At 39.7% G+C, this 24,087-nt stretch overlaps 1 long non-coding RNA gene across 1 annotated transcript in view; it reads left to right on the top strand.

Annotated features, from left to right (window-relative positions):
• The first annotated feature begins 4,427 nt into the window (after positions 1 to 4,427).
• LOC126481172 (uncharacterized) overlaps positions 4,428 to 24,087 on the top strand; it is a 43,932-nt gene continuing 24,272 nt past the window's right edge. Inside the window, exon 1 of the long non-coding RNA XR_007587528.1 lies at positions 4,428 to 4,555. This is a non-coding gene — a long non-coding RNA (uncharacterized LOC126481172). The remainder of the gene's footprint in view (positions 4,556 to 24,087) is intronic.

Here is a 24,087-nt window from a genome sequence, read left to right as displayed (position 1 = left end):
ATAAAATTGTTATATCCACTCCAGTAATCATCGTTTGGATCTGGCCCTACAGAAAATTTTAAGGAGCTGTGATCCATTGTGTGATGTACTGGTAACTGTGAAAGATGTTTCAAATATAATTCGAGAGTCCTCAAAAAGGAAAAATGTGCATGCAAATGTTGTGCTACAATCTGGTGCTGATGAGATGAATCCAAACCCAAAAACTCAATGACTGACTCCAATGTGTCCCACCTGATGGGCTGTAAGAGTAAAGTCTTTAACACGTTCCAGGGAAAACCGTGAGCGGGTGCAGAAAACCGTGACCAAAATATTGAATGTACCGAACTCAGAGAAGAAAGAAGGTCAGCTCTGCAGGGCGATGCAAAGTTGCTCAAAAAGTTTGAAACTTTTTTATATAACAGCAAATAAAGTGTTTGGACTGAGTGAGGAACTGGCCAGATCCCTACAGAATCCAAATTTTAATGCAGCTGGAGTGAAACATTCTGAGGTTCTAAAGGTAGCTATTGGAAGTATTAGGACTACAGAAGCGTATAATATACTGTTAGACAAATCCAAAGATTATTCTAAAACCTAAATAGGAAAGGCCCAAATATCTCCCACCCAAGAAAAATATCAGCGAAATTGCAACACATAAAAAAACCATTTGCTCCCAAAGAATTGACTCAACAACAAAAATTAAGGAAAGATTTGTTTGAAGTTCTTGATCTTCTTCTGAATGAGATTGATCGAAGATTCAACCGAGAAGATCTAAAACAACTATCCCACCCTGAAGAGATAATTATTACGTCCTCCCAAACACATCTTCCATCTACATGATGTTTGGACGAATTGCTTGGGGTATATATAACAGACTTTAACCTTAACAGGCTTCATGAACTGCTCAAAATGCTGCGAACCATTACAACTGGAATACAACCATGTAATGTATCCTCTGTTGGAAGAAAATATATTGCTGAACCTTAATAGGGTTAAAGAACTTTTTCAGGAAGTTATTCACTTCATCATTCTGATACTAACAGTTCCAGTATTGTCAGCATCCTCTGAGAGGTCACTCAGCACCTTGAGATGACTTAAAACTTGCCTCATATCAACAATGACTCAGCCGAGACTCCATCTACTCCCCCATGTTCATCAAGACAGAGATGGAAAAATTAATCTTATGGATGTCTTGAAAGAACTGTCGAAATGTAAACTACATTTGAAAATTGTATGTGAATTTTTTTAGTCTAAATAAAAACAAAATAAATGGACTCTTTTTCAAACAAATTATGTTCTTCTTTATTTCATAAAGATGTGACACGCAGTGTTTGTAAAATGGAAATAATAACAAAAGGCTTCTCTCTGGATGAGTGACATTGCAGTCTACCGTAAATATGAACTCCTTATCGTAAATGGTCTCAAAACCAAACAGGACCAGTGTTTCCCTAGATAAATGTATTTAAAAAAATTAAAGCTGTGAAATTGTATTCAAGAGCATGACCTTTAAAACTGAGCCCATATTAGTAGTAATGAGTTGCTTCTCTCTGTAGAGCAACTGATTACCTCACACCTTCCCAAACTCTCGGTATGAGTGTATTCTTAACAGTTTTGCTGAAAGACGAAATCAGTAAATGGGTTTGCTTGCCCCCCTCCCTCCCTCTACATAAATAGTGGTACGCCACTGCCAGATGATATTTATATTCAGACCTCTGAAGAATGTATGCATCATATTCATCAATGTTAAGTTGTTTTCGTGACGCAGGCCTAATGCTGAAGCCAGCTAAAGTAGATTTAGCCCACAGCGAAACATCTTTCTTGGGCTACATTGTGTCAGCTAAAGATATAAGGGTAGATCCTGAACATATCAAAGTAATTTAAGTTATTACAAGGGTATTATGATGGTGTGAAGCTGGCGGTTGCTTTGCTCGCTTCATCCTAAAGGCTACCCCCTTCTCTCTCACACACACACACACACACACACACACGGTGTATACGACCCAGGACAACCAGGAAAAACCCGGGAATTTTTTCATCCCGGAGAAAACCGGGAAAAACCCGGGAATTTTTCATTGTTTTAGTTTTCTGTTAAATTTTTGTAATTTTGACTGGTAAGAACAGACACTCTAACAAAGGATATTACTATATCCCGCTACTGCAGAATAATACTTAAACAATAAAACATAAACGAGAGAAAAAACGAAAATAACTTAAATTGCAAAGGAAATGCGCTTATACAACAACGACACACAGTGCTCATGCAAGCATCTGCCAACAGTAAAATGTGTCAAAGACTGTGCAATGCTTCATAACACACATTGCCTCCGATGAGCGTTCAGCCACAAACATTAGATTCGTTTTAGTAGTTATGAGTGGGCTCATGCGCATGCGCAGTTGAGTCGCATTTGAGTGGTAGATTCTCCCGCTTCTGGCTACAGGAATGTAGCTGTTGGCTGTGCAAACAATCGCAGCAAGCAGCTAGATGCTACCGGGAAAAGGGGGCGCAAAATTCATATTCTTGAGGGGGAAAAAAATTGTTTCACAAAGCGCCTAGCATCCAGCTCACCATGGTCTATCGCCGGCCGGAGTGGTCGAGCGTTTCTAGGCGCTTCAGTCTGGAACCGCGCGACCGCTACGGTCGCAGGTTCGAATCCTGCCTCGGATATGGATGGGTGTGATGTCCTTAGGATAGTTAGGTTTAAGTAGTTCTAAGTTCTAGGGGACTGATAGCCTCAGGTGTTAAGTCCCATAGCGCTCAGAGCCATCTGAACCATTTGAACCTTGGTCTATCGATTGTTCATATGATTTTGAAACGCTTTCCTGTTGGTTTTTGAACATTTTTGAACACATTTTAAGTTGATTTCTGAATGAATCATAAGTTGATTTTTGAATGCGTGCGTATTGTACGTGATGTCTCTATCAGGAGAATCCTCGTTGCTTCTAGAAATAAACTTTCCGCAGACAAAAGGGGACGGGGGTATAGGAGCTGAGCAGAGTAAAGCCGAACGGATGAATGCCAATCGCTGTCTGATTATGTGATTGATTGGGTTTGCCAATGATCAGCGTTGTTATAATTACTAGCGAAATCCATAGATTCAGACTACCAGAATGGAAATAAACGACTAACAGGAATAACAGGTTAGAAAGATTAAGTATTACCTACTCGGTGTATCCAAGAAAATGAAATTTTGACAGAGAATTTTAGGACAGATCGCTATGCTAGTAAGGACTAGTTGTACAGACCCCGGCTAGCAGCCGCTTAAGTTCTATTCTGGAAGTAACGCGGAAAACGTGTTGTACGAACAAGTAACAACGCCTAACTGGAGATTAATCGCAGGATAAACCTGTGATTCTGGGAGGGTTAGTGAAGTTAATCGGCGAACAAATTTTGATAATGGCAGGAATAGCTACAGAATTGGTGATGACAAGATTGTTTGTTACAACGAGAAAGGAGAAGAAACGGGGACATCACACAAATTATGCAAGAGTAAGACGATTCCAAAATTATATAAAAATTTCATAATACTACTTTTCGATCTCATGCTTGAGAAACTGGTGCGTATGAATGAAATGTGAAACTGTTTCCAAACATAAAGCATTCTGCTTGTAGTAAGCCTTATAGGCATTTGATATTGGTACTTCGTGAATTATATTCCGTCGTGTTATAAAAATGACCATTTGTGCCAAAACAGTCTCATTTATTTGGTGTGTGTTACAAAATTGCTGCAATATTAGAAAAGCCTATTTTGTTTTATCTAGCAGTGACACAACAGACGTAATCAGATGGAGAAACCACACCAGTCTTGGGTATTATTTGTATTAACAGCTTTTTCAGAATTAGATAACGACATTTCGATTTGTCATGTAGCATAACGTTTGACGAACTTTGATGAGGTAACAGATTCTTTCGCAGAAAGGAAAACACGCCACGTAAAGCTGTAGCAAGATTAGAGGGAAAATATGCTAGGAGCTAAGGATTGAAGAAATGTGTACTTTCTTGCTTGTCTCTTGTTTTTATTGGTTTTATGTATCCTATATTTAATTTTATGTCACACAAAGCAGCAAGTTATTAGCTAACAGGCAATAAAGAGTGCAAATTTTCTGAAGAGTTCTTGTTCTCCCGATTACAAATAATCTCATCCGCTATTAATAGAGAGATTATTATTATTATTATTTTAAAAAAAGGACAGGCTGTCAAACCGGCCGACTGGGAGCAGGAGAGGCACCATACGACATTTCAATTTCCATTGTCCTTAATATAGTTTGATGGTATCCATTAAAGAATATGCACGTTTCATTTCCACAGAGCGAACACAGTGACGTGTGATAGAAGAATGCTGTATGAAAAGGCGTGGCACTGCACTTTGGCACACTTAAGGCCAAATCACATGTCTTCCATTTCCTCGAACACACATGTTTTATGTTTCAGACTTTTCGGAAAGATGTGCGCTACAGGATGAACATATTCTCGAAAATTCGATTTTTTTTAGTATTGACCCGGTTAGCAAATATCGTAGATCCGGGGCTGATGTGCAGTGCAGGTAGTCTCCACGTAACCCGTGTTTACACTTCACATTTAGTGAGTTTGCAGGGTGTTGTGTGATGTCCTTAGGTTAGTTAGCTTTAAGTAGTTCTAAGTTCTAGGGGACTGATGACCATAGATGTTAAGTCCCATAGTGCTCAGAGCCATTTGAGCCATTTGATTTTGCTGTTTCCCCTTCGTTTACTCTCACCTCAAATGAAATCAAACCGGATATCTATGGCCGCGAGCTATCAAGTGAATTAAAATACGTTCACACAATTACGGAAGGTTAAAATATGTTATTAGTTTCAGATTTTATTTTATTTCCACCTTTCTGACAGTCAAGCATTAATCGCCTTGCAGAACAATTAAGTTATTTTTGTACGTTTGCTAAAGAAATTTGACTTTTATTAACCTTTTCCGCAGAGGCAGTCAATATATTTGAAACGAAATCTTTAATTCCACAGTACTGGCTAGTTTCATCTGTTCGCTGCATTTCAGGTGCACGTTTTCATCTTCTAGCACGTATGGCATTATGCCATAATAAAGAACCAAACATGATATAATACAGTACTGGTGCTCCAAGAAAATTTACATCTCGAAAACCACAATGAAAAGCTTAATATCTGGTCGAGGTCTACTTCATTGGGAATCTGGACATACGAATGTGCACTGTTAAGTATGCACTTTAAATGTGAACATTTTAGTATGGTTCACGAAACTCCGATGCTCTTGGAGTATCCTCTGATGTCTTGTTTCTTCTGGCAACTGCTGAAACGAACCTGTTTTTAACAAGTCGCGGGAAAATATTGCAAATGGTAGTTTGAAAAGCGTTACTTTCAAAGTAAATATCCTTTCTTGTAAGTTGAACTATGTGCGAAAATGTATCATGAATTTCTTAAATCAAAGAGCGTTTGACTCTCATATAAAAATTAACTTTTTGATGACGAGCCATTTAGAAGAATTTTGAACCCTGAAGATAAGACATTTATGTCATTATTACAAATTTTACTGGCAAATTTGGGTGAGATATCTTCAAGTGTAACACGCGCAGGAAAAATCAACATTATATGCGAAAGCTTAGCATCTCTTGCATCTTATTAACCTTAGAGAATAATATTATATGTGAAAGCTTTGCTTTTATTGTAGCAATACTATGTATATTAATTTAAACTATGAACTTTCCCTGTTTGTGCGTTCATGCTACTCAGCACATGTCGCTGTTGGCTGATTGCATCACGTGTCCTATGTTCTGAATATCCGCTGTCATCGGCTGGCTGTCATCGGCTGGCGAGATGACGTGACATGAGCTGACTGGCTTACAAAAGCGCACCGCAATCTCGATTTCAATTATTCGGAAAGTAACATGCGGTGTTTGGTGTAATTCCAATGTATACTTCCGTAATACGAAAATACGCAGTGCACAAGTTGCTGCACATTAAAGATATTTCCAAAATGTGTCTTTTTCCCTGAGTTTCATTTTCTAAAGTGACGGTAAATTCTACGCCCATGTATAAAACCATAACCATTCAAAGGATTGAAGTTTTGCAGTTCCAAACGAAAATATACTGTCACTTAACATGGAAAAAGTGTGTTTTCACCCGGGAGAAAAGTGTATTTTTAACAGGGAAATTTTTTCCTTGCCCATGTACACACACACACACACACACACACACACACACACACACACACACACACGTTTTCCTTTAAGAGGGGAGTATTGAGATAGGGTGTGTAGTTTTTCGATTAATCTTGACTGATAGGTGGATCTTTAGTGATTGTCACCAGGTAACAGGCAGAAGAGGGGCATGGAGACGTGTATGCGTGGGTAGAGCTCTCTGGCAACTATGCTCTTAGAGCGGTAACAAATGGTAGTGCTTTGGCTTGTAAGCAAAGTGAGTGCGTGTCTTGGCAGGAACACTCAGCTGTGTTTTAGGTTAGACCTACTGGACGAGTCCATTGCAGCAAGGAGTGCAGACGTGTCCAAGAGTTCACAAAGGCAGAAGGACACTATTTTAGGCATACCACTAATGCAGTATAAGCAGTCTCATTTGTGCACAGCTGCTATCAGACAGGTAGCTGTTGTCATGCCACAATAGTGCTACCCAACCACGGTATTACTGTATTTGCAGTACATTATCAGAAATGTGCTATGACATTACAGTAAACAAAAACATAATTTTTTTATAATCCTAAAAGAAACTTGTATCCTTGGCCAGGGCACTTAAATAAATGTATCATTGTACGTTATATCGTACAGAAACAAACCCTTATCAGATTTGGGATCCTGTATGAAGAAACTCTTTATGTGACTTGGCATCTTATGGTAAACCCATGGCCACTGTCACACACGTGTCCCCTATGATGATGGGCATCCTGGTTTTCTCACTAACACATTGGCTACCATGTGCATTTATGAAACTATGGCGCCATGTAGTGATGGAGTTGATTGAACCATTGTTGAATGTCAGATGCACTCTGCACATCAACAGTTACTACACAAGCAATGTCTTTGCTCATAAGTTGAATGACCACTCAACTAACTTTGTTGGTACTTTGAGGAAGATCAGAACATACAGACCATTGACAGCAGTGAAAGGAAAGGTCAAGAAAGATGAAGTGTTATGCATGCAGAGTAACACAAACATAATTGTAGGAAAATGGAAGGCTAAGAAAGATGTCATGTTTCTGACCACTAAAAAAGTTCTACGAATGGTAGCAGCCACCTCAAGAAAAGTAGCAACCAAAAAATCATTTACAGTTTTCGAATGTAATGCTGAAAAATCCTTCACATACATAGCAGATCAGATGGCATCTTAAAAATTTGGTTGAGCTGAAGCTATTAAGAAACCACAGTGAATCATCACAAACAGTGAAAGTTGTCCAAATGAAAAGGTTATGCGCTTGTAATGTTTTCCTTTTAACTCATAGTTGTAAAGTAAAGCATACAACCTATTAATTAGTTCAAATATGTTGTTACCTCTGAAGTGAATTTGTAAACCAACCTGCTGAGGTATTAAATATTCAGCATTTACATTATTTTTGCTCCATTCCTTCAAAAAAAGGCTTTTATTCATCTGAAATGGTGAAATGAGTCTTGATGTGTTATTAAAGATTGTGCACAGTTTGTATACAAATGGCCTAGCAGGAGTAGTATTAAAGAAATTACATGTACCTGAAAAAGGCCTCACCCTGGTACATAAACTTGGGTGATTTAAGTTGGCAACCAATGTATTAAGAGTAACTAGTGCTGGTTAAACCACCATGGATCATACCAAGACATTTGTACAATTTTTCGATCAGTATGCTAATGTTCATACAAACTGTGAACTAAGCAAAACACAAAATGTGACTTACCTTAAACCAGAATTAAACTGTCACATCAATAACATTGCAAAATAGAAATACAAATGAAAAATGTTCATGAATGTGAGTCCTTTTTGGAAGGATGTCAGGCAGACTGCCATGAATTCACCAAAATTTACACAATGTGACAGTGGTGTAAAACTTGAAGGTGGTTTGTACACCATGATCTCCAAGTGCCTTGGCAATGCACAGTTAAATTTTGAAGTTTATAACTAGTTTAATTATATAGTTATTACAGCCATAGGTGCCCACAAAGGGAGGCAATTGGGGGTACTTACCGCTATCACCCCCCACCCCACCTCACCCCCAACCTCCCCCCTCAAAATCTGGTGTATTGTTCACCCACAACAACTTGATGGTTTTACTGGTGCTTCCAGAAGTAGATAATACAGACTTTGGTTGGAAGATAATAATTTATTTCTAAGTGTGGCAACATTAAACTGCCCCTAGATGCAGAGTATTACTGTGCATATTTGTTAATGGTAACAGTACAATGGCTGCAGGAAGCCTCCAATTCACTTTTTTCAGAAGCTTTCACCATGATGTGGTGTCACACGACATTATTATTATTATTGTACCTCTCCCCCTCGGCCATCTTAATGTGGGTGCGAGGTACGCCTCCTGCCGTCCCCAACAGCCACTATGGAGCTTTTATTCATATTACTATGAATTCTCTGAGATCCAATAAGTTTTTAGTGTCACCTATAAAATTTAGTTTTTATGGCACGACATGTCTAGCAGCTGACCAACTCCTTTACATTAAACATGGAATTTCTTGAGACTTGCTCCCACACCTCACCCCTGCAAAAACTTGTGTAGGAGTGCTTGATTATAACAGAAGAACTGCCTAAAATATATCATGATCATCATGACAAAAGATGCCCCCTTTTTCTGTAGTTTTTTTTGAGTTCTTCTGAACTAGATCACTTCCTATTAATCGATACTTTTGATATTACTTTTCCTAGATAATACTAACAATGATAAAACATAATAAAAGAGGTTCAGTTTAATTTGAGTACCAGCTCAATATGGACACATTTTCGCCATACCCCAATTTGTTGCTGCTTCTTAAGGCTTTATTTGCTCACACAGCAAAAACAGACAACTTTTTAGATATTTCAGAACATAGTCTTTCCAAAGAAAATGGCTTAAAAGAGTTTGTGGAAAATACTTTTAGTAAAAGTGAGGTAAAAACACCCATTTTTGCGTTTTTGTAAAAATTGTCACCTTTGCCTTTGATGTGTAAGCTATTGGAAAACAGTAGGAGAATGAAATTTTATATAGAAGACCTTGCACTGCTGAGTTATTGCATGCAAAATTTCAGGTTTCTCGCCCCATTACTTCCTAAGTTATCAAATGCTGAACTTCACACATTTTTCAAAGCAGCTATTTTTCCATCCGACTTTACTTCAAATGTAGTGCCCATATTATTGCAAAACACAATTGGCTAGAGCCCACACAGGATATGGTGGCTGATGTGCAGAGACCAATTTTCATCCAAAGCACTGAACAAGTTCATTCGTTTGATAGGAAGGGGAGGCTGATAGTGTTTGCCCTCTTTTGACCAACCGGCAATGACAGAATTGAGGTGCACGTCCTGCAATCTTTCGCAAATGGTTTTACAGAAACTATACTGTAAAAGTATTTCATTTTCTTGTTACTTGTAGCTTTAGACACCAATTTCATGACGATGTGCCCATCATTTTGTTAATGGTCACAGTTGTGATATTTGCATATAAGTAAGACACTGTGTGAAATTCAAAAAAGTTTGCAATGAAAAATAGGGGACGCTATAATTTTGCATTTGGTACATATTACATAATATTTTGCTGCGTATGAAATTTAGCTAACATGTTTAATGTTTCTTTAGACTGGGATGGAGGTCTCTTTGTGTCACTACTCTCCAGAAAATTGATCTGATGTAGCATACTCATTTGCAATTGTGCGCACCAGCAATAAAGCCAGAATGCAAGACCCACAACAATCCTCATACTTCACAAATGGTTTGAGATAATGAAATGAGATTTTGGCAAGCAATAGCATGCGAAGAGGAAAGTATTATATCATCTGCAAAACTTCATTATCTACCATGTTATTTCACTAACTACAGACTTTTTGATAAAAGAAGGTAATTTTTAGGGACTATTGATAGGTAGTGAAATGAAAGTGTCGTAGGTTTTGGAACATTATCAGTGAAGACATCAGACATTTATTTTTGTACCAAGGATGTACTTTTTCATTAGCTAGTGATCTTACTTTTCCTCTGGTCCTCACTTATTAAAATTAATAGAACACTGTTTCATAATTCTCTCTCAGTTGCATTTGCACATCATGTTAAAGAGGTCACACAGTGTCAACGCTGCTGTGTTTTGGCAAAAGAAGCACATTTTAACATGGCAACTAGAGAAATGTATAGGTTCTACTCAAAATTCACCACTCATGTTTCTCTGAAAGCTACAAATGGTTAACAAGACAGGCTGCTTTCGTTGCATTTTCAGGCGGAATTCTTTTTTAGATACTACCCAAAGCAGAGGTGACAGCTCTTTCTGTATGGTCACCATGCAAGTGTCGGTGAGGAGGGGCTCCATTTAATATTTACGAAAAATGTGAGCACAGACTTCTGTTTAGCATGACACTTTTCCTCCAGTTCTTGGCATTTCCCCTACAGTGCCCGCCCTTAAACCCCACCACTACCATTTTCCTCATGCATGCCCTGCTGATTCCATATCTACCGGCCACATTATTCTGTGCACACTCTAAATGAGATGTTTAGGGAAATCATGGGAAAACACTTTTAGAAACCTAATCGAATTTTGTGGGAGTACTCATGGCTGAACCAAAAAAGTAATTATGAGAAGTGCTTCGAGGGATGAAAGAAGTGTGGGCACAAGTGTATTGTATCTGAGGGGGATTACTCGGAAGGGAAAATCATGAATATTGATGAATAAATAAATATTTTTTCATAAAAATATAAAGTCACCTTATTTTTTGAACACACCTCGTATGACTCGTACCTGTCTGCTGATACGGTATATATTGTGACATAAAAGTAACATTGATTCATGAATGCGCATTACACAGATAGTCATTTTCAAATATGGTACATATTTCTAGCAAGGAATACGAAATTAAATTGAGGCGGATGTAATACAATGCAATGAGTAGAAGAAAAATGACATTCAAAAACATTTAGTAAACATTTTTGGTCATGTGTCATATTGCTTAATGCATTTAAAAATAAGCATGATTACTTTATTAATCAATCAATCAATCCCACATATGGACAACACTTAATCATGCAATTACAGTACCACAACTTTGAAGTTGCCAAGGGTGGCAGCAACCAAACAGAGAACAGTGAACAGGAAAGTGTTCTGAGTGGCGCAGACTTTTAACAGTCAGTACTTGGGGGCCAGCCACCAGCTTATCAGCCCCTTACTATAGCTAGTCTATTGGGGGCTCATAACAGTCTAATTAATATAGGCTACCCACAATAATAAGATTGATACACATGCGGCCCGAGGTGTCAACCTACGATGTCAATATTGGCTTTTGAGCAAAAGAGTTTGACAACTGCTCCTCTAGACTACTTGGCATGAAATGTCCCACAAAACCTATGATGCCCTAGTATCCCTGAATTTAAATAAATTTATTTAAATAGGCCACAAACTCCTCTAAAAGGATATGATCACTAAAAAAAAGGATCACTAAACTAAGCAATACTTCCATTTTAACAGCTGCCAATGTAGGCAACAGCAATTACTCTTTGCAACTCCATGCTCGTCAAGTCACATCAATACCGCACACCACGGCACAACAAGAAAAGCAAGCATGGCCAAGCTGCAATGACATGCATACAAAAGCAACAATAAGGCCTGTTTCACATGTATGTGATTCCATTTAGTTCGGTTCATTTTCGGTCGTTTTTTGGTCATTGTTGACAATTGTTAAAGTGTGGTTTAGTTTCTATTTTGTACCTAATACTATAAAAACAGTAGAGCACCAAGAACTTCCTCAACACAAAGAGATATCGTCAGATGTCTACAAAGTGCGAACTCGTATCCAGGGAATAGAAAATAAACAAGCACGGTTCAGTTTATTTTAACCCGATAGCAAGCAGAACTCTTTAAAAATGATCTCTTGTTATTATTTTTTGAAAGCTATTGTTGCAGTTTTTTCTGATAAAATGAGCCGCTTACCAGATGATGTGCATCAGCTGATTTCCACAGTACAATCTAAATCAGTGCTGTGGGAAAAAAGCTTGTGAAAAATGTAAGGATAAATTTAAGATGTAGGAAGCATGGAAGGACAATTGTGTTGAAAATGATTTGAAAACAATAACATTTATTTGAAATACATATCAAATTATAATATAATACACCACTTTTTGTTATGAGTAATAAGGCAAATCACATTTTAGAAAATAGCCAACTCACTGAACCTACTTCAGTCATGAAGTAATCTTTCAACAAATCTCTTACACTTTTGACTAACATAGTTGCCTGGTTTCTCCTTGTTGCACCAAAGGGGACATCTTCAAAACCCAAGATGGACAACACATTTTCCATTTCAAAACCATCTCTGTTTCATACAAAATTGTGCAAAACTACACAAGATTTCACTATGTCCATAGTATAGTCAGAATCCAAGGTAATTGCATGATGGAAGAGTCTCCTTTGTTGTCCAGGTACAATCCATGTACCTGCGATCTCTGCACACAATAGTTGTGGACCTTTTTCTTCACTGTAAAATCATGTCCACTGTGCGGTTTGAGGAGATTCTTATGTAAGCCAAAAGAATTATCTCCCGTGAAATAGTAATGCATTTTGGGGTTCTGTGAGCTGGAAGGCACTTGTCCCCAGGTAGATTGATGGTGCTATTAATGACAGGTCTCCACAGTTGATAGTTGGGAAAGTAGCAATAGTTTAAAATTGCGGGAATGTGTGAAAGAAAAACAAAACGCTAGTATGAACCACATGACAACCATGTAGGTGTCAAAGGGTTTAACTTGTTTTCAGTAGCAATCGAAGATGAACCAAATAGAACTGCATATATGTGAAACAGGTATAACAATCCTTTGCATGGCATGGTTCCACTCAGCAGCACTGCCGGCTGCAGCTGTGTTGGACTGGGTGAGGTGAAGGGGCGGAGAACGCTAATGGCAGTGTGCAGTCGCACAGCTCCAAGCCAAGGGTGATCTGTAATTGCAGCGCAGCATCGAACTAAGCTGAAGGCAAGCAAATACATCTGTCCTGAACAAATTGGGTACCATGCTTTTGCCAGTAATTTTAGGAAAAATATGAAAATCCTCTGAATTTTCCAGAACGAAAAGTTCTATGAGTTTTGCCAGTCTGGGCACCCTGACTTAGGGAGCAGGGAGGAGGGGGGGGGGGGGGGGGCAGATCATACTACTGTACCTTCTTTAAATTATTGCGCAAATGTCAAAATGAAAATCAACTGAAAACCCTGAGCAGAGGAAAGGCCACAAGACCTGAAAGAGCACCTATATGATCCTACAGAAAGCATGCTAAGAAACTTGCTCTTTTTCTACTGCATACTGCAGGTCACTGGAAAAGCACAGCATTCTCAGTGATCGGATAAGTGCATACATTATCCCCATTTTCAATGAGGGTCATGAAACAGCAACACAGAATTATAGGTCTGTATCACTGATGTCAGTTTGTTGTACTATTATGCTTGCATATTATCACTTTTCTAGGGACTGAAAATCTCCTCATTAGGAACCAGCATGGATGCCAAAAGCCATGATCCTGGGAAACCTAGCTTGCTCTGTTCGTCCACCAGATCCACAAGGCAATATATAGCAGAGAACAGGTTTACGCTGTGTTACTCGACTTCCACAAGACGTCTGATACTGTTCCCCATTATCACCTCTTGCAGAAAATACGAGTAGACAGAACATCAGACTAGCTTCACAACTGGATTGAAGAGTTACTGGTAAACAGATCAGAGTATGTCATTCACAATAGCAAGAAATCTTCAGAAGTAAAAGTGACTTTGAGCACACCCCAAGAGATTATTAAAGTTCATTATTTTTCTGAAAAAAAAAAAAAAAAATAAATATATATATATATATATATATATATATATATATATATAATTTAGGACCATGATCAGCCACTGCACAGTCATAGTGCACATACAGATCTACAACACTAATCAGTATTGTAGTGTCATGTCCCTAATCGGTGAAATAAATTGCATTATGGTCACATCTCTTGGTCTTGGTGTCTTTTTCCAAACAGTAATGTATAAGACACATGGGGTGGAAATGTTGGGAAATCTCCTGGAAGTGGATGATAAATGTTGAACATGTGAAGTTGCCAGATGACATACTTAGCACCTGCACTTCTAAGTTTTTCATTTAAGCAATGCATTCTAAGACAGCATTGTTGTAAAACTGCATCATTGGGTTATTTCTGAAGAATGTTGAAAAGCAGTTCAGTCTTTAATAACATGCTTTGAAAAGCAGAGACAAGAAAAAAAACACTCAAGGTGTACGAGGCTATTTTTGAAACCACAGTCTTCTCTTGTAGTTGTTGTGCACTGGAGTCTGGACTGTCAATTATTTCGTTTAAAACCTCTATTAGCACTGGACAGTTGTTGTGGATGGCAGAAATTATTCTGGCATTACAGTTTGATCTCATTTCACTGTTCAAAAGAATGCATTTACAAGCAGTACTGCTGATAATTGGTGTATGTTTGGTAGACTGATGGAAAAATGCGGAAATGCCCTGAAGTGTGCAGGAAAAAATCCCAAGTGCAGCTCTGCTGCAAAACTAAATTTAAACAATGTCCAAAACAGCGAGTAAAAAGAGCTTGGGGGCGGGGGCAATTTCATAGACAGTAACTTGCAGGCCATATTTTAATTCGCCTGCCAGAAAAGATGCACCATCATAAGTTTGGATCATCAGTTTGTTGATCATATAATCCCAAAACACACCACTCAGCACACTGAATAAAGCAGCAGGAGTTCTAGTTCCACTAACATCATGAAAACCAAAAAAAATTTCTTTAACGTCGTTGGAGTCCACTAGTCCCACAACACTAGAGCATTGTGACTTGTCTGAAGCATCTGTTGCCTCATCCACAATGCAGGCATAAAATGAAATTTTATTCAAACTTGAATGTATATACTTGCATTCACAAATCTCATTTATACATTCTATCAATTTGCTCCGTGTAGTTTTCGAAAATACGTGGAAATAGCCCATTTCCTTACAGTGTGTTTTCAAACTTTCATTTCTGTACAGCATAAGTTTAAAATGACTCTGAAATTTCCAGGACTCAGGGTATCTGCTGTCTCGTCATCCCCTGCTCACACAAAAGACTTGTGGTGTCAGTTAGAATTTTCATGAGGTCTCTGTCAGCTTTCACTTCATTGTTGTGCCTGATTTTCTTCAGTTTGTGATGTTCATTAAATAGCTCTGAAATACTAAATGCTAGTTTGGATGGTACTTTATGCTAAATAAAACTACTGAGATGATTTTTTGAACAATCATGCTATGCTAAACTTCTGGACAGATTCTTCAGTTCATCGAAATTCTCAGCGTACCACACAGTTTTCCTTGTGCTTAAGAACAAACACGGCCAGCAGAATAATTTTCCTTTTGTAGGGCTAGCACTTAACCATTTATGCTGCTCAGACCATGAACTTTGGAATGCACAAGGTTTGATATCTTTCTGAAGGAGTAGTGCCAGTATGGACACCTTTTTTCAAAATTTCTTGTCATTCAGTTTCACACCTCCTTAAAAACAATAGCTCCTGAAAGCAAGTAATCATGTCCTCCCTTGAAAGTTGTACATCAGCATTTGTACAAGGTTGGGCTTCATCCCTATTCACTGCACACGAGACAGCTACTGTACACGGGACAACTAACCTAAGAGAAACACAGCTACTGACCTCCCGTGCCACAGCCATATGACTAAGACAGCCTGTAACATCTCTTCTAGAGCTCCTATACAATAGGCTGAATCGTACGCCATTTTTTCCCCACAATTCTGAGGATTCAGCAATGTTTACGTCATGGGTGGTTAACCTATGCACACAATTTTTTTAATGATATTTCTTATGAAATATTTGATATTCCATGTATGAAGGATACCAAACAGTAATTAATATGTACAGAGAGACTTTGAATGATCTTTTTACACAACAGAAAAATTGAAATGTAATATTATACAGCTGTAGAAATGTAGACTTGGAACTCATGTGGTAGTTTGTAAATATTAAATGTAATGAGTTAAGAACTCCATATCAGTATCTTCAAATATGGGTGTTATGGTAGCAACCTGTGCCTATTACTTTTTGCCTGCATACAGGCACTTGCAAAAGATGTGTTTATTTTTTAATCATAAGTAGGTGCTTTAAGAAATGTGACAGTTTTATTGTAGAGAGGAGGGATTGCATCATGCATAAACTCAACCCTAGACATATATTCATATGGGCCTATTATCCAAAAATAGCATAATACAAAAATAAGACAGAAACTTTGTTGCTTGCGGAGTTTTAGTCAAAACTTTATTCTTTGGAAGTTGTGTTGCTTGCACAGGTTGCCTCACAATGACCTGTCTGCTATATAGGCATCTTAATTATCACTTGTCCTACCATACTTATATAAGAAACTGAGTTAAGTATTATTCAGTTTGGGTACATATGTTTATGATAACGATGTATAAATACACTACAGTAAATACTGTGAAAATATTTCAGGAATCAAGAAATTTTGAGATAAACTGCTTCAGTATAGTTTTCGACTGTGAGAACATACAATTGATTTCATGTTTATAACTACTTTTACTAACACATACTTGTAATATACAATTGAGTTACAGGTCCTGATTACCAAGTGGCAATTTATGGCCCATATTTTTCTTGGTTCAGGATCACATAGAAATATATATATATGTATATATGCGAAAATGATTCTTGCAATGGTGAGTGCAGTTTGGAGCTGAGCAGCCACCCACATTAACAAGTTCTTCAACGCATTTAATCAGAAATCTCAATCTGCATCGTGACTCTCAGGTAAACACAACAATATACTTTGGGCAAAACACAGTGGATAGTTCAGCTCAGTCTATATGAGTCTTAGTTACCATGGTAACTGAGTATTTAAAGGCGGCCTTGCATGTGCCTGGCCTCCTTGCCATATGCTTCACGCCTCCGTCTGCCTTAGGTCACTGTTAAGCTTTCTCACTTTGACTTGTTCTCTAGTGCTGGCAGTCTAGAAGAAACAACACAAGCTAATGTCTTTCATGCTCAATGATGAAAGATATTTAAGTTTACTGTAAAAAAAAAAAAAAAAAAAAAAAAAAAAAAAAAAGCTGTTACTATTACTATCACAAAAAGTGAGGAAGCCCAGTCTCCCTTCCCTGGTCTGATCAACTGCCTCTGCTACTGTAGAAATTCAGTATGGAATAGCACCACCACATGCTGAAATCAAGGCTGCTAGGTGTTGTGGCGTAGAACCAAAGAGTGTCTGAATATGCTGCAGGAGAATATTCTGTCATGCACTTTGTAGGCATGTCCACAAAGCATCAACTGTGGCTGTTGGAGGACCTGAACAAACAAGTTGAGAACGGACCATACCCCAGACATGTTTGATTGGCGACATGACAGGTGAACTGGCACACCAGGAAAGCAGTCGTACCTATCATTCAGTGGAGAAGGCTTGCACATTCTCTGTCACACGCAGCCGGGTGTTGTCCTGCTGCCGGCCGCGGTGGCCGCGCGGTTCTAGGCGCTCCAGTCCGGAGCCGTGCTGCTGCTACGGTCGCAGGTTCGAATCCTGCCTCGGGCATGGGTGTGTGTGATGTCCTTAGGTTAGTTAGGTTTAAGTAGTTCTAAGTTCTAGGGGACTAATGACCACAGCAGTTGAGTCCCATAGTGCTCAGAGCCATTTGAACCATTTTTTGTTGTCCTGCTGAAATGTGCCATGTGGATCGGCCTGCAAGAGGGGCAGTGCCTTGGGCTGTAAAACCTCCCTGATGTCGTGTTAGCAGTTCAGACTGCCTTCAAGACGTAAAAGGCAAGATTGTGTGTTACAGGTAATAGTGCCCCAAACCATCACACTTTGCAGATTGTCTGCTATACCACTGAACAATCTCAGTGTCATCAGACGTTTTTAAATGTTGATGAGAAACTAGGACTGGCAAGTGATCTCTAATGTCAACAAAAGTAACGTATTATGCATACAAAAGCAGAAAGCCCCAATATTGTATGATTATACAATTTCAGAACAATCACTGGAAGTAGTCATATCCATTAAATACCTGGGAGTAAGTGTAGGTTCTGTAAGTCGAGCAACTTTATAAAAATAATTGCAGGTAATGCAGATGCGAGGCTAACATAAATTAGAATAATCCTTAGGAAGTGTAGTCCATTCAGGTAACTTACAAAACCCTCATTTAACCATTACTTCAATACTGCTTATCAGTCCATGGTGTCTGTACTGGATAGAGGGAATAGATAAGATCAATAGAAGAGCAATTAATTTGGTCACAGGTTCATTTAGTAATCAAGAAAGTGTCACGGATATGCTCATTCAACTCCAGTGGCAGATACTATAAGAGAGAGAGAGAGACTGTGTATCAATGGTGTGGTTTGCTGTTAAAATTTTGAGAGTTTACATTCCTTGAAGAGTGAACCAACATGCTTGTGCCTCATATGTATACATTAACAAAAAGACAATGAAAGTAATATGAGAGATTCAGACTTGCATGGAAGGTTGCCTACAATCTTTCTTCCAAAGGACCATTTCCAATCGTGACAGGAAATGGGTGAGGGAGAGATCAGACCCACAATGGTATACAAAGCACTCTTCATCACATGCTATAAGGTGGCTTGTGGAGCACAGATGTAGATACTCACTGAATATTGTCACGTAGAAGAAGGTGTAATTAGATGAATGACAACCACTAACTTCACTTAACGAAGGTTTATTCAGCACTTGCACATTCAAGAGTGTGGAGCGAACTGACTCCGGCCAGAACCATAGCGTATATACACAGCTACAGAACATTCCAGTACAATAGTTCTTGACATTTGTGGATACTTCTACAATGTACTCGAACCAAATATAGAAATTAAAATTGTACAGTCCAGGTGAGTTTTGAACTCACGACCCTCCATGCAACAGTTTAGTATCATAACCACTACACCACTGTTCTACTCAGCTTCTTCTGCGACATTGCTCCCTCCTTAAGAGAACACCGTCTCGGTGTTACGTCATCCTAGTCCAGGAACGAGTCATCAGTCCTGCATACTCCGACTCCCGATGACTGATCTTCTTAGAACTTCTTTTGCTGCTACGCTCTTCATCACCCGCTTGTTGCCTGTCGTAGGAGCTTCGAATATACTCTGGGTGGCAGGATCCTTGTAGGGCTTCATTCAAAGAACGTGGACCGTATCCCTGATCTTTTGTTATCTTGCGTCAGGGTCAACATCTTCAACTTTGTAAGTAACATCAGACAACTGTCTTAAAACCTTATAACGTCCAAAGTAGCGCCCACCTGAGGAGCTTTCAGAGAGACCAACCTTCCGAACAGAGAAGATCCAGACGATGTCACCAGGCTGGTAGGCAATGGGGCGGTGGTTCATGTCATACCTTTGGCAATTGTTTTCTTGAGCCTGCAGTGTGCGGAGTCTAGCTAACTACTGAGACTCCTCAGCTCTGGTTAACACCTGGTCTATGTAGTCGTCGTCAACATAATCAGGATGTAATGGAAACACAGTTTCCATGGTCGTAGTCACCTTACAGCCATGCACCAGGAAAAATGGCGTAATTATGGTGTCTTGTTTGGCGGTGTTGTATGCAAACGTCCCAAAAGGTAGCACCTTTTCCCAGTTGCTCTGCTCAACATTGACGAACATTGATAACATTTCAGCCAAGGTCTTATTAAGGCGTTCAGTATGCCCATTAGTTTGCAGATGTTAGGCAGTCGTCATGTGATGAGTAATGTTGCACTGATGATTTATCTCTGTCCAAGATTTGATTGAAAAACTTTCCCTTGATCCGTAATTAATGACCTTGGGGCACTGTGTTTTAATACAATTTCTTCCATGATGAATTTGGCTACCTCAGATGCTTCGGCTGTTTTCATAGCTTTTGTTACGGCAAAGCATGTCAGATCATCAGTGCAAACAATAATCCATTTATTACCACTAGCAGACGTTGGAAATCGTCCAAGGGAGTCAATCCCAACACGCTGGAAAGGTGTTTTGGTTGGTGGAATTGGTATGAGTTGGCCAGGTGGTTTCTGAGAAACTGCCTTTCTCCTCTGGCACTCTGAACAGTGTGACACATAGTGATGGACACTCCTAAATAAACCTGACCAGAAAAATCTCTTGCGGATTCTATTGTAGGCCTTAATAAATCCTAAATGTCCGGCCTCAGGTGTGCAACGGAATTTCTGTAGAACATCTAAGCGCATGTGTTTAGGAATCACTTTCCAAATGGATCAGAGTTTTTCTTGCAATGCAATCCATTAACTAATTGTCCTTTCAAATACTCTGACCGATTTATGGCAAGCATAATTTGAGATATCTTGGCGTCCTTCTTCTGCTCAGCAGAGAGATGCTGGAGTGCAGCGAGACGGCCACTATCTTCATCAGTCTTCATGGTCTTGCACAGGGTTTCTTGAGAGACAGTCGGCATCTTAGTGTTTTCTTCCACTTTTGAACACTATGGTAATGTAATACTCTTGAAGACGTAATGCCCACCTGGCGGGTCGTCCTGTTAGATCCTTAAGACCTGTCACCAACAAAGTGAATGTTGGTCTTTAACAACTGTGAATGGCCTTCCGTAGAGATACTGCTGAAATTTGCACATGGCCCAGATCACAGCAAGACATTCTCTTTCTGTAGTTGAGTAGTTTTTCTCAGCTTCTGTAAGTGTACTAGAAGCATAGGCTGTAACCTTCTCTTTTCCATCCAAAATCTGCACCAGAACAGCACCGATCCCATACCCACTGGCATCTGTGTGTAGTTCTATAGGTGCTCTCTCATCACACAAACCAAGTACAGGGTCAGTCGTCAAGAGCTTTTCGCAGCACATCAAAAGAATCTTGTTGAGCACTACCCCAGATAAACTTAGCATCAGCTTTTAACAACTCTTGGAGTGGCCTGGCTTTGAACAAAAGTCTTTGATAAAACAACAGTAATAAGAACATAATCTGAGGAAGCTTCTCACATCTCTAATACTTTTAGGACTAGGGAATTCCGTTATAGATCTCACCTTTTCTGGGTCTAGCCGCACACCTTTGCTTGACACAAGATGTCCAAGTATTTCTTTTGCTCCAAAGAGACACTTTCTTCGATTAAGTTTCAGTCCACCTTGTTGGAGACACTTAAGAATGGCCCTCAGTCTCTTTATATGTTCATTAAATGTCTCTGAGAACACTATAGTGTCATCTAAATAACAAGGACACATTGTCCACTTTAGGTGACTTAGGAGATTATCCATCATCCGTTCAAAAGTTGCCGGTGCATTACACAAACCAAACGGCATTACCTTGAAAACTCATACAGGCCCTCAGGGGTGATGAATGCAGTTTTCTCACGATCAGCCTCACCTATTTCAATTTACCAGTATCCTGAGTAAATGTCCATGGCTGAGAAAAACTTAGCCCCCTACAGACAATCTAGAGTATCGCCAGTTCGTGGAAGAGGGTAAACGTCCTTTTTAGTTATCTTATTAAGCTTCCTGTAATCGACACAAAAGCGCCAACTGCCATCCTTCTTCCTGACGAGGACCACTGGTGATGACCATGGGCTCTGCGAAGGCTGAATGATGTCTTTCTTCATCATTTTCTCTACCTCGTCGCGAATGAATTATTCAACGTTCCATTGCTGACACACGGTATGCTCTCTGGCTTATTGTTTGATGGTCTCCAGTGCTAATCCGGTGCTTCACCATCGCTTTGTCTAATTTGCTCTTCACCTGTGGATTGGAGCATTCAGAGAACTCTTCAAGAATGTCAAGTAGCTTCTTCTGTTGTTCCTTAGTGAGATTTGGTGATAGTCGAGGCACTAATTTCGCCCACAGACTCGGCATGGGAGGTTTCTATGATTCTCAGCTGTTCTTCAATTAACGGCTCAGCATTTGCTATGCACATGCGTTTTGGAAGGTTCTCAGTGACATTTAACTATCCGCAATTCACCGAATCCATTCTTAAATGAGACGACAGAGGCTGGGAAGACCAAGCTTTTCTTCAGTGGTATGCTTCTCTTACATTCCACTACAAGATCCATGGGTTGATGCATGGCGTGACCTGTGACAGTTACCCTTCTAGTGCTGAATGCAGGAATTATCACTTCATCCAGCACACACAGTCTCCACACACTCAGATGTGTCTCTTCCTGTCCATGGTATTTCATCTTGTCTAGCATAATCTTCAAGCGACCACACTCTATAATTGCCTGAGAAGCTTTCAAAAAGTCCCATCCAAGAATGACGTCATAACTACACTCTTGTAAGATGATGAATTCTAACGGCTGTGTATGGCCATTTATACCCACACAAATGGTACACATTCCTGTAGGTTTTACATACTTCCCATTAGCCACCTTCAGCAGAGATGTTATGTTGTCGACAAATATGGTTTTCTGCAACTGACGACGGTAATTCTCCGAAATGACTGAATATGATGCTACACAGTCCACAAGAGCTTGGGCTGGTTGGCCATCCATGAGGATATCGATGTAGTTTCCTATCATTTTTGTAGTGATCAATGGCGGAGGATTTTTCTCTTCATCAGCCTCACCTCCAAGGAAGGTCACACCCTATAGTTTTCCAGGTTGCAGCGGCTAGGTGATTGGCTGGAGCTTCTAAACAGCAATGGAGACCTTGATCGGCATGTTGGGGAGCATCCTCTCCAGCAGCTAGCTTGCGGCAATGGTGACCTACGTTGTCCTGCACCCATATCTTCTTGTTCATCATCGGCGTCCCAGAGTTGGCGTCGGCTAAGATCGGTCTGCTGTCTTCTGACATGAGTATCATCAAATATCTGCCGCCTTTCTCGACAATAGTGCACCACATGTCCCTGTCGTCCGCAGCAGAAACATACTGGTTGGTTATCCTGGGAACTCCAGACATCAGTCTTCCTTGGTGCCCAAACAGGTTCCTTATGCGGCATTGTAGGAACGTAACTCCGCCTGGGTCTCGACTTTTCCACCATTTTAAAGGGAAATGAAGGACGAGAGATTGAGTTCAATGTTTGTTCCACCTCCTCCTTTATGACCTCTTGAAGCGCCTCGGTTTTTTGCTCGCCGATCAATCCAAGTGCCTTCTGAACTTCCTCTCTCACTATCTGACGACGAACACTTGTGAAATCAGTTTCTTCCTCCATCACAGACATCGATATGACATTTGCAAGACACTAAAACTTCTTGCATGTAATTCTTTTTTGATGTATTGTCTCGATATACTGGCACCATTTTATGAAGTCGTCTACTGTCAAAACTTCCTTCAGGAGTAGGGCTTGATGCATGTCCTCAGCAAGACCCTTCATGAGATGTGCAACCTTATCTTCCGCCTTCATTCTAGGAACCACTATTTTACAGAGCTCAGACGTCTTGAATGTAGGATGCTGTAGTCTCTCCTGGATGCTGTGCCCTGCACTCTAATTTTGTCTTCAGCCTTGCACTTCTGTCATTGTGTGTTGCCGAAATACTTGCGCAGTTCCGCCTAGAACACTTCCCAGCTTGTGAACTTCTCATTGTTCTCTTGGCAGTGCCCTCCAAGTAGAAAAATACGTTATCCAAACACACTGTGTCATCCCATTTGTTAAATTTGGCTATACGCTCATATACCTTCAGCCACTTGTTTGGATCTTGGCCATCGTCACCAAGAACCCGGAAGGATGCCTAATGTGGTGGCACACAGTTGCTGTCACCGTAAGATCCCTTTCTTCTTCTGTCTCTGATAGATTGCAATCTGTTGAATATGGCTCGAACTCAGGTTTTTCGCCACGTAAATGGCGGCTCTGTCATGGCCTGATGGGAGCCACTGTGTCAACGATAAAAAGTCCCAATACCCGGCGCCTCCACCAGAATAATGTCACCTAAAAGGTGTAATTAGATGAGTGACGAACACTAACGTCACTTAACAAAGGTTTATTCAGCACTTTCATGTACAAGAGCGCGGAGCGAACTGCCTCCAGCCAGAACACATACAGTATATATACTGCTATAGAACATT

The sequence above is a fragment of the Schistocerca serialis genome, chromosome 5 (genome assembly GCF_023864345.2).
Source record: "Schistocerca serialis cubense isolate TAMUIC-IGC-003099 chromosome 5, iqSchSeri2.2, whole genome shotgun sequence".
Lineage (NCBI taxonomy): Eukaryota > Metazoa > Arthropoda > Insecta > Orthoptera > Acrididae > Schistocerca > Schistocerca serialis.
This window is presented reverse-complemented; position numbering and strand designations above follow the sequence as displayed.